Here is a 13,099-nt window from a genome sequence, read left to right on the forward strand (position 1 = left end):
GCTCACCTTCTCCAACTATGTGGCCCAAATACACTAAAGAAGTTTTCCCGAATTCACATTTAGACATAAAAAATAATTGTTCTTTTCTCATGATATCCAAAACTTTCCTTACATGCTTGATATTCTCTTCTCGTGATTTCCTGAATATCAAAATATCATCTAAATAGACAATTACAAACTCATCAAGAAATGATATTAAAAAATTATTCATAGCTCTCATGAATGTAGTTGGAACATTGCAAAGACCAAAAGGCATAACCAACCACTCAAACAATCCTTGTTTTGTTTTGAAAGAAGTCTTCCAAATATCCTCCTCAGGTATTCTTACTTGATGATATCCACTTCTCATATCTAATTTAGTGAAATATTTTTCATTTTTCAACTGATCTAGAAAATCATCTATTCTGAGCAGTGGGTATCAATTCTTTATTGTAATCTTATTCAAAGCTCAATAATCTACACACATGCACTAGGTCCCATCTTTCTTAGGGACCAATACAATTGGTGAACCATATAGAAAATTCGATGGATGAATTACACCTTTATCCAACAATTCCTAAACTTGTTTCTTAATTTCTATACTTTCCAGAATTGACATTTGATACACACAGATGTTTGGGAGTGAACAATCTTGTTGTAGCCGAATTTCATGCTGAATTACTCTTTTTGGTGGCAATCCTTTTGGTTCTTGAAACATGTCTCCTTATTGATTGACCACATCAACCAATTCAGCGTTCAGCTTCAAATCACAGCCTGCAAAGGATTCCTTCTCCATGTCATTCTTCTGCTTGATCATAAAGAGCACGAGACTCTTACTAGAATTGACTAGTTGCTTCATTTCCCCTGCGCTTGCTAAAGACAGACTAAGCTTTCTGCAGTGGGATCTCACAATATACTCCACTCCATCTTTGAACAAATGATATTTTTTTTTCAAATCGGTGGAAAACCGATTTCCTGTCATACAGATATGGGCTTCCAAACACAATCCCAGAAATATCCAATGGCACAACATCTAATTCGACTTCATGAATGAAATTAATAGTGATTGCAAACCTTAAAGCTCATTTATGTGTGACTTGCAAATTGGCATCCTTGGTTATCCAACCCAACAGATAGGGTTTATGATGAGGCACAGTTACCAGATTCAATTTCTTGACCAAATCCATAGAAATTAAATTTGCATGAGATCCACTGTTAAAAAATGTAGCAATCTTGGTGTGTTTAGAAACAATTGTGATATGGAACAACACAATTCTGTTTTCCTCATTTGAAGCATTATTGGAGTTATTTTCTATATTGGTTCTTGCCCTGACTTCCTCTTTACTTTCTTTTGCCATGACTTTTCCCTTAGTGATTGTGGCTGCAATCTTGGTTTCATCTTCTGAGTCAGAACCCAAGTCATGTTGTACATCAGTGTTTGTCCTTTGTTTCCCTTTACTGTTAAATTTCTTCGATCTTAATTCTATATGAAGCTTCCAACAATGCGCTTCATCATGACTCTCATTGCAAAAATTCTTCCACATAGGTTTCTCCCATTCTTTCTTAACAAAAGCGTTTTTTGTGCTTTCCTTTAAATTTCTTCCCTTTTCACCACTCTGAAATGGCTTCTTCTTACCTTCTTCTTGTACATTTTTCCCTCTTTTTTCGAGGTGTGTATCTTGAACACAGACCTCATCAAGATTCGTGGGACTAAACATAAGAATGGTATGTCGAAGATAGCTATGCAACCCTCCTATGTATTTCAACAAAGTATCTTGTGACTGTAATTCTACTCCTAGCATAAGAGCTCTTTTCCTAAACTCTTGAGTATACTATTTCACATTTTGACCTTTTAACTCTCTGAAATTTTGCCAATTCATAATAGTTTTTTTGCATATGAGCTAAAGCACGAAACTGTCTTTTTCTAGTAGCAATGAAATCATTCCAAGAAATAGAGATCTTAACATGTTTTTTGATCTCATCTTGAGTCCTTGATTCCCACCATACAAGTGTTGCACCCTCCATTCTTAATGAAGCCAACAAATTTTTATATCATCCTCTTGAAGGTTCTGAATTCTACAATACACCTCCAACTGACGAATCCAGTTATCTAGCTTCTCTTCATTAACTTCACCATTGTACATAGGCAACTCGAATTTAACATCAAGCTTTAGAAAGGGTGATTTAACAATCACTTTTAAAGAATGATGATGAGTATGAGTAGCGGTGGTATTAGTGGAAGAAGGTGAATATGATTTCGAAGAAAAATATGAAGAATATGGTGGAGATGGTGGAGGTTTTCCTCCATTCCCATTACCTCCTCCTGAAGAACCTTCTCCATTGGGAGGCTTGGAACTTTCTCCTTGCATCCTGCTATTCCTCTCTTCATAGAGGACCTTAATCATCTATGTCATATCAAAGAAATCCTTTTTGAAGGTCTTCTCATCTTCTGTCATGATAGTTTCTCCTTCATGAGACATGATCTCAGGAGTTTCAACTACAACTTGAGGCTCAACTAGTGTTGGAGTCTCAACTACAAATTCTGCAACTTGAGGATGTATTGTGTAGAATACTTTGGCAACCTTGTTCTTCTTCTACTTGACCCAACTTTAGGGCTTTCAACCAGTTTTGCTTCACCTCTTTGGAGTTTCAACCTTGTAAGCATGACATAAACTTTGAAACAATTAAATCCTTCTTTCACAAAGAAAATCTAGTAAGAAAAAACCAGTTCTCTAATACCAACTTGATTTGAAATGGAGCAGATTAGTAATGTTGTGCTAATTCCCCACTCAGAATAAAACCCAAGATGCTTATCATTTTCTTATCAAGTGTTTAAGGATTCAATACTTTTGCTTAATTAACAGATTCCCATGAGAGTTTCTTATGTAAATGTTGGAAACAATTTAACATAAAACATTTGTTGAACAACAGAAAAAATAACAACAAAGAACATCAAAATACAACACACAACAAGCACATGATAAAGGAGTTCATCCCTCTTAGGCTACATCTCCTTGGTCCAGCTTCCAGTATCTTGGGCCTCTCTATTATGCTAAAATTACAACAAAGGTGTGTTTACAATGCTCAGATGCCCCTGAAACTTGTCTCAATGAGTTCAGAATCCTAAAAAATGGCCATCTAGCCTCTTTTTGCATCCAATTTGGATAAGAACTGAAGAAGTTATGGCTTCTCCCAGTTCTTCCACTATTTGTTCCACAGAATGCTCCAAAACCGACCAAAAACCCCATTTCCGCTCCAAAATCAGCTAATGGAGTGAGAAATTCATTTTTCGGTGGGTTATCATGTCAACCGCATCGAAATCACAATCGACAAGTTCTGCGGGCTCCCAACACAACAAAATGTTGCGATTCTAGTATTACAGACCCGTCGGGAGATAATTAACTGCAACATATATAATCCAGCATCTGAAACCTCCGCTCATCATAATCAATGAAGTTCAATGACCAAAGGTCTTCTTAACATGGGAACACTGCGATTGCAGTATTGCAGACCCGTCAGGGTATTAAATAGTGATATATAAAATTCCTGTGTTAAGGTCTTATCGCAATCGGGAGCGTGTACATAACTAGTGTGATATGACAGACCCGCTGGGATGTTAAATTGTAACACATAAAATTATCATGTTCGACAGTCTTATTGCAATCAGAACTTTACCGGTGGTAACAACATAACAGTAGGGTGTTTAGTGTGATTTGCTGGGGCCGATTCTTAACTTACACCTCTCTTTTCTTCCATATATGTGATATGCAAGACCCAGTGGCAACCTGCCACTTGGCACTTCCCCGTTCACTAGGACCCTTTGCCATGTCATCCAATCCTGCCACAAAGACAAGTCAAACTTGAACTTTGACTTATCCCATCTTTTTCATACAAACTCACATTTGAGTGTCATTTACACCATTGGATTCAAAATGACGAGCCCTTCAATCTGAAGCCGAGTTTGACAAGATTATGACACTTTGATTTTTGAGCATAATTCTGAGCACTTAATCAACTATCCTCCTTTCTTCAAGTGTCTCACCATGCGACATGATTTGAGTAACCATTCCAATAACTTGTGTGAAAAATAGGTCTATATTCTCAAACAGTTTCATACATATGGTCTCAAAATCTCTTCTTAGCATTTGTAGTTTGGTTGTCTTCACTTTTTCCATGCCTTGATAGGTTGTCTAGAGAATATGTCATGCTTAATTGGACTTTGTTGCCACTACAATCCTTCGAAAAATTCTCTCATGAACAACTTGAAAAATACAGAAGAGGGATTTTGAAGCATTCCTCCTATTGTCTCTTCGCAAATCTATTTATGCTTGTGACAAAACTTTGTATGCTTCTACATCCACTGGTTCTAGGAACCCATTCTCCACCAAATCCCAAATATCTTGAGAAGAAAACGAAGCATTCATTGTGATAGCCCAATAGTAATAATTTTTTCCATTGAACTAGGGTATTTGTGGGTTGGTCACGCTTGTGCTGGATGTCACTGCCATATTTAACTATTGAAGGAAAAAAACTTCTTAAACCTGCTCTGATACCAATGTTTGTATTTTAGGCAGAAAGGTAAAAACCCATAAAATTGTGCACAGTGACAACATAGAGTAATAACACAATAAAACAAAGTAAAATAGGGGATGCACAGTAAGGCTATAAATTGGAGTGTGCAACCAAAATATTTTATATTAAAATTTATTTGAGGAAAAAAATTACAAAACTAAAACTGGGACTTTGACTCATTCACTGCTATGAAAGACATAAATTTTACTCACTATAACTACTCTTTTTTATGCGTTGTAACAGACTGTATCAACCAGTAAAACTGCTCATTGTTATTTTCTTCTTCTGGTCTATAAACCTTCGATCCCCTGTAAAAGACTTTGCTACCACTACACTTCACAAAATACTTATGTGTTTAATCTTAATATAGAAATATCGAAACTTCAGATGACTTGTGCGACTGAATTGAATTTTGTATGACAAGATAAACAATAAAAACAAGTTATGGGTAGTCACAAACTCTACATCCTCAGGCCTACGAAACATTAACTTAACATTCCTTCAAATTATACATAAAATTTTCTCCCTACTGCAAAAGACAACTTGTTTGATCTTCTTGCATACTTTCTGGGATTGGCTGGTATCAGTCGTTTAATGTGGTGGTTGGGAGTAATTTTCCAACAATCTTTGGTAGACTGTGTAAATACCGGGCCTCAATTTAACTCTTCTAAATGATTCCTAAGTAAGAAAGACACAGAGTCATTTAACATTCACAATTCTAAATTTAGCCCCTTTATAAAATACTAAATTCACTTTAGATTAGCAAGGAGAAGATGTCCATAATTTTATCTTTTGTACTTCTAACTCTAAACACCATCTTTAAACCTCAAATTCTTGAAACGAATCATAAATGGTTTCTTCACACGTTGTATTATGCTAATGTTTTACACATTTCACGGTTTTATGTAAAAATGGTCCCTAGGGAGGCATATTAGAGTCCTAGGTTTGAAACCTGGTGAATCACGCTATTTACATTCATTATTCTCACATGAGGAGTGCAACACCAATATTCAAACCCCGAATCCATGTGCTGCACCACTAAAACTGTCAAAAGCTTATGATTCAACTCAAATGAGTGAAAATAAATGCTATAAGTCGAAAAAAAGTCAAAGTTCATAGAATAATGCATAAGCGCAACATTATTTTCCATCAGAATTTACCCAAGCTTGAACCTCACTTGAATCGTCGTAAAATCCATCCAAATTGGGCAACAATAGTCAAATTATGAGCAATAATGGGATTAAATTTTCACATTAATATGGTAGAATGGTAAAAAAGCTTTAGAGAGCTGAAGTAGTGGGAAGTTTTTGAAATATATAGAACCAAATTATCAAGAGGATGTGAATACCATAAAATTAAAAAATGCATCCCATCAAATTTCAGCATAAATTTCGTCATAATTGAATTGAAAAAACCAATCAATCAGAGAAATTCATGACCAAAAATGAAAAAAAATTCATGGAGCAAAGGATTGCTCTTCACACTATTACGAATTAGTTAAATGAGATTACATTAGAAACATCCGTAATAAATGACTGGAGTGATACTCAACTAAACTAGACTAATTGAAACTGAACTAGGACACTTGGATGGACGGTTTTGACACCTAGCAGGTGGTTGGAATTAGATTCTCCAACACTCCCCCTTAATTTCAACCACATAAAAATTCAATTAAGATGCCCGCTGGTCTATGTCTCAGCTAGGCTTACAATTTAAAAAATTGACTTCAACTACATTTACTTTTCTTCTTCTCTTCTTCCAAATCATGTAGCCTCTAAATTGTTTCAACATTTTCTTCTTGTTGTATCCTTCAAACCTTAGTTTCTTCATTTTTTCGTGCAGGTCTTCCATTGTTTCAGGTTGCTTAAGCATGTCATGGACTTCTTCAAAAATCAGCTTGTATGTGGATTGATACCACACGTCATCTTTTGTTGTGTCATTTTCATCATCAATCTGCTGCAACATAAGACCATAATACAATTTCATCTCTTCAAGACTTCAATACTTGAAAATTTCATTAATTTGTTCATCATCCAAGTTGTCTTCAAGGTTCATTGCTGCAAATTCTATCAAGACATCATCTAGACATGGTTTTGCAAGCCATACTTCAAGAGAATTTCACTCTTCTCCATAATCGTCCTATGTACATGCACACTGGAAATCAATGTTAGAATTGAAAATATTTGTAGAACCATATTGGTTCTGTTCCTTCTGCTCTGCAATGAGAGTTTTATCATGTTGCATTTATTTCTCTTCCTCTACCTCTGTTTATGTTTTCTCTTTGTGGGCTTCCTTCTTTTCTTCTTCCTCTATCTCTGTCTCCATCTCTATCTTTTTTTTTGTCTCTCCCACTTCTATACTAAGTTGTGTTGCCGCGGATAGCTTGCCTTCCACTTGGTTTTCAGACTCAAGTGGGCTTTCTTCACCGAGTAAGATCATGTCGATATGAAGTTTTTGTTGCATCATCTACAACCATTCATCATTAGGTAATGAGCCTTCATCAAATTTAACATCAACAAGTTGAGTTGCTAGATTAATCATAACACTCACTGTCCCAACGACAAATTCAATGTCATCAGTAAGCTCTATTGTTGGATTCATCAAATTGTCATCAACAAGCTCTTTTGCTTGATTCAACAAATTGTCATCAACAAGCTCTGTTGCTAGATTCATCAAATTGTCATCAGCAAGCTCTGTTGTTGGATTCACCAAGTTGTCATCAACAAGATCTGTTGTTGGATTCACCAAATTTTCGGTCACTTGTGGTTGTGCACAGTGGGGTTCATGAGCATTTGTGTGCTCCTTCTCTTCTTCTTCTACAAATTCTTCATTCATCATCTACTCATGGCGAAGCACAGTAGAATTCACCAAACTCTTCATCTTCCACTGAATTACCCCCTTACACAAAAAAACTCTTCTTAAAACTATCCTAGGCCTCCTTAAATGTCTTCATTTCATTTACTATAATTGTTATTTCTCATCACAACCATTTTAAACTCACCCACATCTCATAATAACCTCACACATATCTCATGAGGGCATTTCATGTTTCATGAATCCTTCAAAAGAAAACCAATCAACGAAGCCCCTTTTAAAATATGAATTATTCCTCTTGAAAAAGATATCAAATGGGACATTCAAAAAATAACATTAGATGTTCTCCAAATCTCACGTGCACCTTTTTTTTAAATTCATGAAATGAAAAGTTGAGCCTTTGTTCCACTTTCATTACACCTTCGAACATTGTACTTTTTTAAAAAATTTGTCATGCTCCCTAATTTTAATTTTTCTTCTCTGATAGGATTTTTGGTGCATTCATTACGGGCTGAGATGCAAAAGATGCAAAAGCTACACACTGAGCTTTCCTTTTACAGGTGCGTAATTATATTTTTTTCTTCTTAACAGGTCCAGAATTCACACTTTTCTTTTCGGCATCGTACTTTCTTTTTTGCCAGCCCAATTTTTTTTGAAGCGTTGCTCTTTGTGGAGTATTATGCCACTTAATCTTTTATCCCTAGAGTTTTATGCGACTTAATCTCTTCTCTATGATGTTGTCACAAAGCTTTACTCAGCCTGAGGTCAGACACCATGACAAAAAATGAAAAAAAGAAAAAAAAATATAGAGTAAAAGATTGCTCTTCTCAATATTATGAATCTGACATTAGAAACTTCAGTGATAAATTATTGAAGTGAAACCCAATTAAATTGGATGATTTTGACACTTAGTAGGTGATTGGAATTAGATTCTTCAACAATTCAAAATTATAAACCAACCCTAATAATGAAGTGAAAGAAAAAAATCTAAATTTAAAATTAAAAAATAAAAATAAATTAATTAATTAAGGGAAAAAATTAGATATATGACATAAAATTTAATGGAATTGGATTTTTCCTTGGATACCCAAAATCTCCGGCTTCCTTAGCAGATTTACAGTCAGAATATCGAGTCGCAAGGTCCTCAAACTTGCCCCTACCACTAACAATTTCTTCCCTCAGGGCACTAAGTTGGGCAACAACAACACCTCTGGTAGTTGCTTTGATCCTTCGGCCACTTAGGTCTTGTTAGATAACTAATTCTTGGGATTAACCTTGGGTTATTTTGGGTAGTTATTGGAGTCCAAGAACTCTCGAGAACTAATTCAATTGTTTCCTATATGTATTTATATATACAACATGTACATAATTCTTTGAGATCATTTAATATACAGTTTATTTGGTTTCTAGTTGAATGTCTTACAGTGGTATCAGAGCGGGTTGTTCATCCGCGTGTTGATTGAGATACGCCACTAGTTTTGTGGCCAGAGAGAATGTATGTCTAGTTGAGACAGAAATGCACTTGGCAAGACATAGTCACCGGTCCATATTTGTAGTTGGGGAAAGGCTTATGGATTGGTTCCCTCAGGAGGGAATGAGAGAAATCGAGAAAGAGATACAATTTCGACCGATAATTGCTGCAGTCCTCACTTCATCATAATATTGCCTAATAAGTGCTTTTCCAGTCTAGTTCAGCATCTGTCCATGTCGTGGCGCATTATAATGATTCGCATATTTTGGCGAAGGTTAGTTCCAGCATGGCCAACCTGGATACTAACTATAAGGATTTAGTTCAGACCCAGCAAACAAGGTCTTCGGATTGATCTTCATTAGAATTCTATGGTAACAATTTAATTCGATGAAGATGTTGTATGCTAAATATTGTTGAGAAAATAAGAAGTTGTGGCCTTCTTAAGCACTCCTCCTTTCTTGGTGGACTACCATTAGAGTTGAGAAATTCCTGTGTTGACTTCTCATCCCCAGAATCATTTTCATAAAAGAGTAAAATGCACTCCTCTTCTGTTTGAAGTGCATCTGGAATCTGGTGCTCTAGCTTATCTTCTCTACGTTCAGGAGATTCTTTTGTTAGGACTCTGGACACCACATATCTCCACAATGGTATGATATTGTCCACTTTGGGCCTAAGCCCTCATGGATTTGTTTTTGGGCTTTACCCCAAAAGGCCTCATACCAATGGAGATATTTGTCCATCCTTATATACCCATGATCCTCCCCACTTCTAGTCAATGTGGGACTTTGGTCGTATACCCAACAATCCTCCCCTCGAACAAAGGACCATCGAGCCTCCCCTCAAACGATTATCCATCCGTCCACTCTCTACCAACCAGGATTCTCCGCTCTAATGCATTGGAAGCACACGCCTTACATGGAAGCACCACCTGCCTCGAGAGCTTGCTCTATCCTAGGTCAACTCCTCTTCACCGTGTTGGGACCAGGACACGTCCATGAAGAATCCGGAGCACACCGCCTGTCTAACCGAGCTCATCCACGGATCCCATCGTGATATTACCGGGGCCCACCACCTTCGTTCAGCATTCCGAGGATTCATCCACTTGGCTAACTTCGGGGCATGGCTCTGATACCACTTGTTAGGACTCTGGACACCACATATCTCCACAATGGTATGATATTGTCCACTTTGGGCCTAAGCCCTCATGGATTTGTTTTTGGGCTTTACCCCAAAAGGCTTCATACCAATGAAGATATTTGTCCATCCTTATATACCCATGATCCTCCCCACTTCTAGTCAATGTGGGACTTTGGTCATATACCCAACATCTTTTTCATTTATGTTCATGTTCAATACACTATTAATGTAGTCTGCCAGATTATAATGACCCAGCCACCATTTTCTTCATCTCTAGATAGAATTTTTCTCTTACACTCTTCGTGTTTAGTAGAATCACATAGCGTGTCCTCCCTCATGGTTTTTTTTAGTATCAAGATCCTCTTTGGTGATCTCGCATTTCGAGAATGGCTCTAGTAATCCAGTAAATCAAACCAACCATCTGCTGGCATGTTGACTTCTTCTTTTTTTCATCTCGGCCATCCTCCAACTTCTGTATTAAAGCCAACTTTTGATTTTATAGGTACAGAATCATCTTTGCATTCCTTCTCATCAAAGTTGTTAACAATAGTTATTGGCCGCATAATTTCCTCTTCATTCATAAATGTCATTTTCTCCAATCCGTAAAGTGAATCTTTATGAAAATTCCAATCCGTAGAGTCAATATTTATGAAAAGAGTCATCTATTGGAACCCAGACTCAGAGATTATGGTCCCATCGGCTTAGGAGATTTACTTTTGGAGCATTCTCAAGCTTGGAAATTAGTTTTATACCTCTTACTTTGATTATCTTATAGTAACGCTGCGTTAACCAGCACACAACCTAACAAAAAAAAATCAGTTTGCGTAGCAGCACAGTCGGTGAAAGTGCAGTGGCAGGGTCTGTGTTGCAGTCTTGTGTGTCTTACAGACATAGCGGTAGAATTTCGTATGGCAGTTACAAGCATCGGTCTCGAAGCAACATTGCATCGTTGTATGTATGATGAACAACCAATGTAGATTGTTGTGCCATCTTATCTCTGCGTAAAAAAAATTTCACCACCATCTGCCAGAAAATCGAATCTTTTGACTAAGAGGAGAGAGGAACAGCGTTTGATCAATTACTTGTGGTTTTAAAGATTGGTATGTGAGCTGATAATATACATTCTTGACAGTGACATTCATATTTTTGAAGCAAAGTTTACTATATAGATTCAAGCGATTACATAAGGTACTTTATTTTTCTGCAAAATGAAAGTGACTAAATTTACAGTAGGAAATTGAAAGAAAGAATTCTTTAATGTGTTGTGCTTGTTGAGAGATTGTTGCAAAAAGAAACGAACTTTGTATTGCTGCCATAATAAACTTTGAATTTTTGATGCTTTTAAACCTGGTTGAACCCCTAAGAATTGGTTGGAACCTTGATGTCCATTGAAGTATTTTTTTTTGGATTTGAGCATTGAAACAATTCTCTGCAAATTGTAAATTTCGTTGGTTGTGGGCTATCGTCACAATAGTTCTCTTTATCCCATAAACTTTCCTACCAAGCAAAAAGCCACAATTTTTTTAATTAAGTATACAAATAAATTTGAATTATGAGGTTTATTTAAAATATTTGGGATATATGGATATTTGGGATATGTGAGTAAAAAAAAATCATAATTGGTGGCAATATTACTTCATGACTCAACTTCATTGAAACCCTAACTACGGTTAGGAAACTTCGATGGGATTTCCAATCAAGGGTAGTTTACATGTGACTGTGTACGAGAAGGTTGAAGCAATTTTAGGAGACCGATTCCAAGGAAAGTGATAATAAGTCGACATCTTTTTTATTATCGCCTCTTAAAGTTTAATTTGGTTAACTTATGATTATAAAAACAAGAAAATCAAAGGCATAGTGGTTGGTAAAATTTACATAGTTATTTGGTGGATTGAAGGTCATAGGTTCAAATCTTTGACAAGATCATTTTAGAATTTTTTGTGTTTTATCACAAAATTTGTTAAAGTTGTAAAGTCGAAGTCGAAGACAGATAATTTTCGTAGATTTTTTGTTAAAGTCGAAAAGTAAAAGTCTAAATTGTAGATTCGAAGTTAAAGTTATGTTGTAGATGGGTGCATGATCAGTGGTAACCGATACCCATTTTTAAAGTTGATTGCTCAAAAACATGGTGAAACTCGATGATTTACTACAATTATTAAACAATTTAATGTCATTTTCTATGCATAACAGTGTCCAAGTCAACAAGGGCATGTTCTCTGACATCCAATGATATTTGCAAAATGTGAAAAGAGAAATTGAACTTTTGGAACTAGAAACCCAGTTTCAGCGAGAAGAACTGCAAAAGAAGAATTTTGAGCCCATTCATGTTCCGAATAATAGTGTGTTTGAGCCCAATCATCATTCAGAAAATAATCGGAGTAATGTTTCTACAAGACCAAAACTTGCTCTTGAAGAGCCTGTCCTTGAGCCCGTTTTACAACCACTTCAGCGAACCTTTGCGAAAATCTACAAAAGGAAATGAAACTGAAAGTTCTTATGAGAAGCCTGATATTCCCAAAAATTTCATAAGGCCATGGGGAGAGATTAGACACAATAAACAAAGAACTGGTTTGGCTTACAAAGAGGATATTCTGGATGTATCTTTTCACATACTAGATTTTTCTAAACCGATACAATTCCAAAGTGTTGGATTTTTGGACGGTGTCATTCTAGAACAAGTTTATAGATGCCAACAATGTAACAGGGTTGGACATGTGAAAGATCAGTGTTTTGATCTTCACCCATGTGAACATTGCAAATAGCGAAATCATCATACAAATAGATGTTCCAGAAAGAAGTCTACTGCAAGAGAGAAGGTAAATTTCGGATGGATTGTTTCTTGGGATTGGACCAAAACAGCCAAGAAGATTTACATGGTGTGTCGAAAAAAATGTTCCTGAGTGATGAGCAGCCTTGCAACAATGAAGAGTACTTCTCACCTTGTATCTGACAAGGAGGGAATGGTTGATGGTCTGCTATAGGTTCGAGTTCGAGATGTCAAGCGAGCCTGAGTCAAATTCGAGTTTATTGAGTTGATTGAGCACTTCCATGTTTGAAATTGTTCGAGGAACTGCTATGATAGTTCTAGAGTTTGTGGTCACCTTAAAACCACACTTTTTTTGTTCT

Source organism: Pinus tabuliformis, chromosome J, assembly GCF_031772625.1.
Source record: "Pinus tabuliformis cultivar Carrire ecotype Pingquan chromosome J, CPIR1, whole genome shotgun sequence".
Classification (NCBI taxonomy): Eukaryota; Viridiplantae; Streptophyta; class Pinopsida; order Pinales; family Pinaceae; genus Pinus; species Pinus tabuliformis.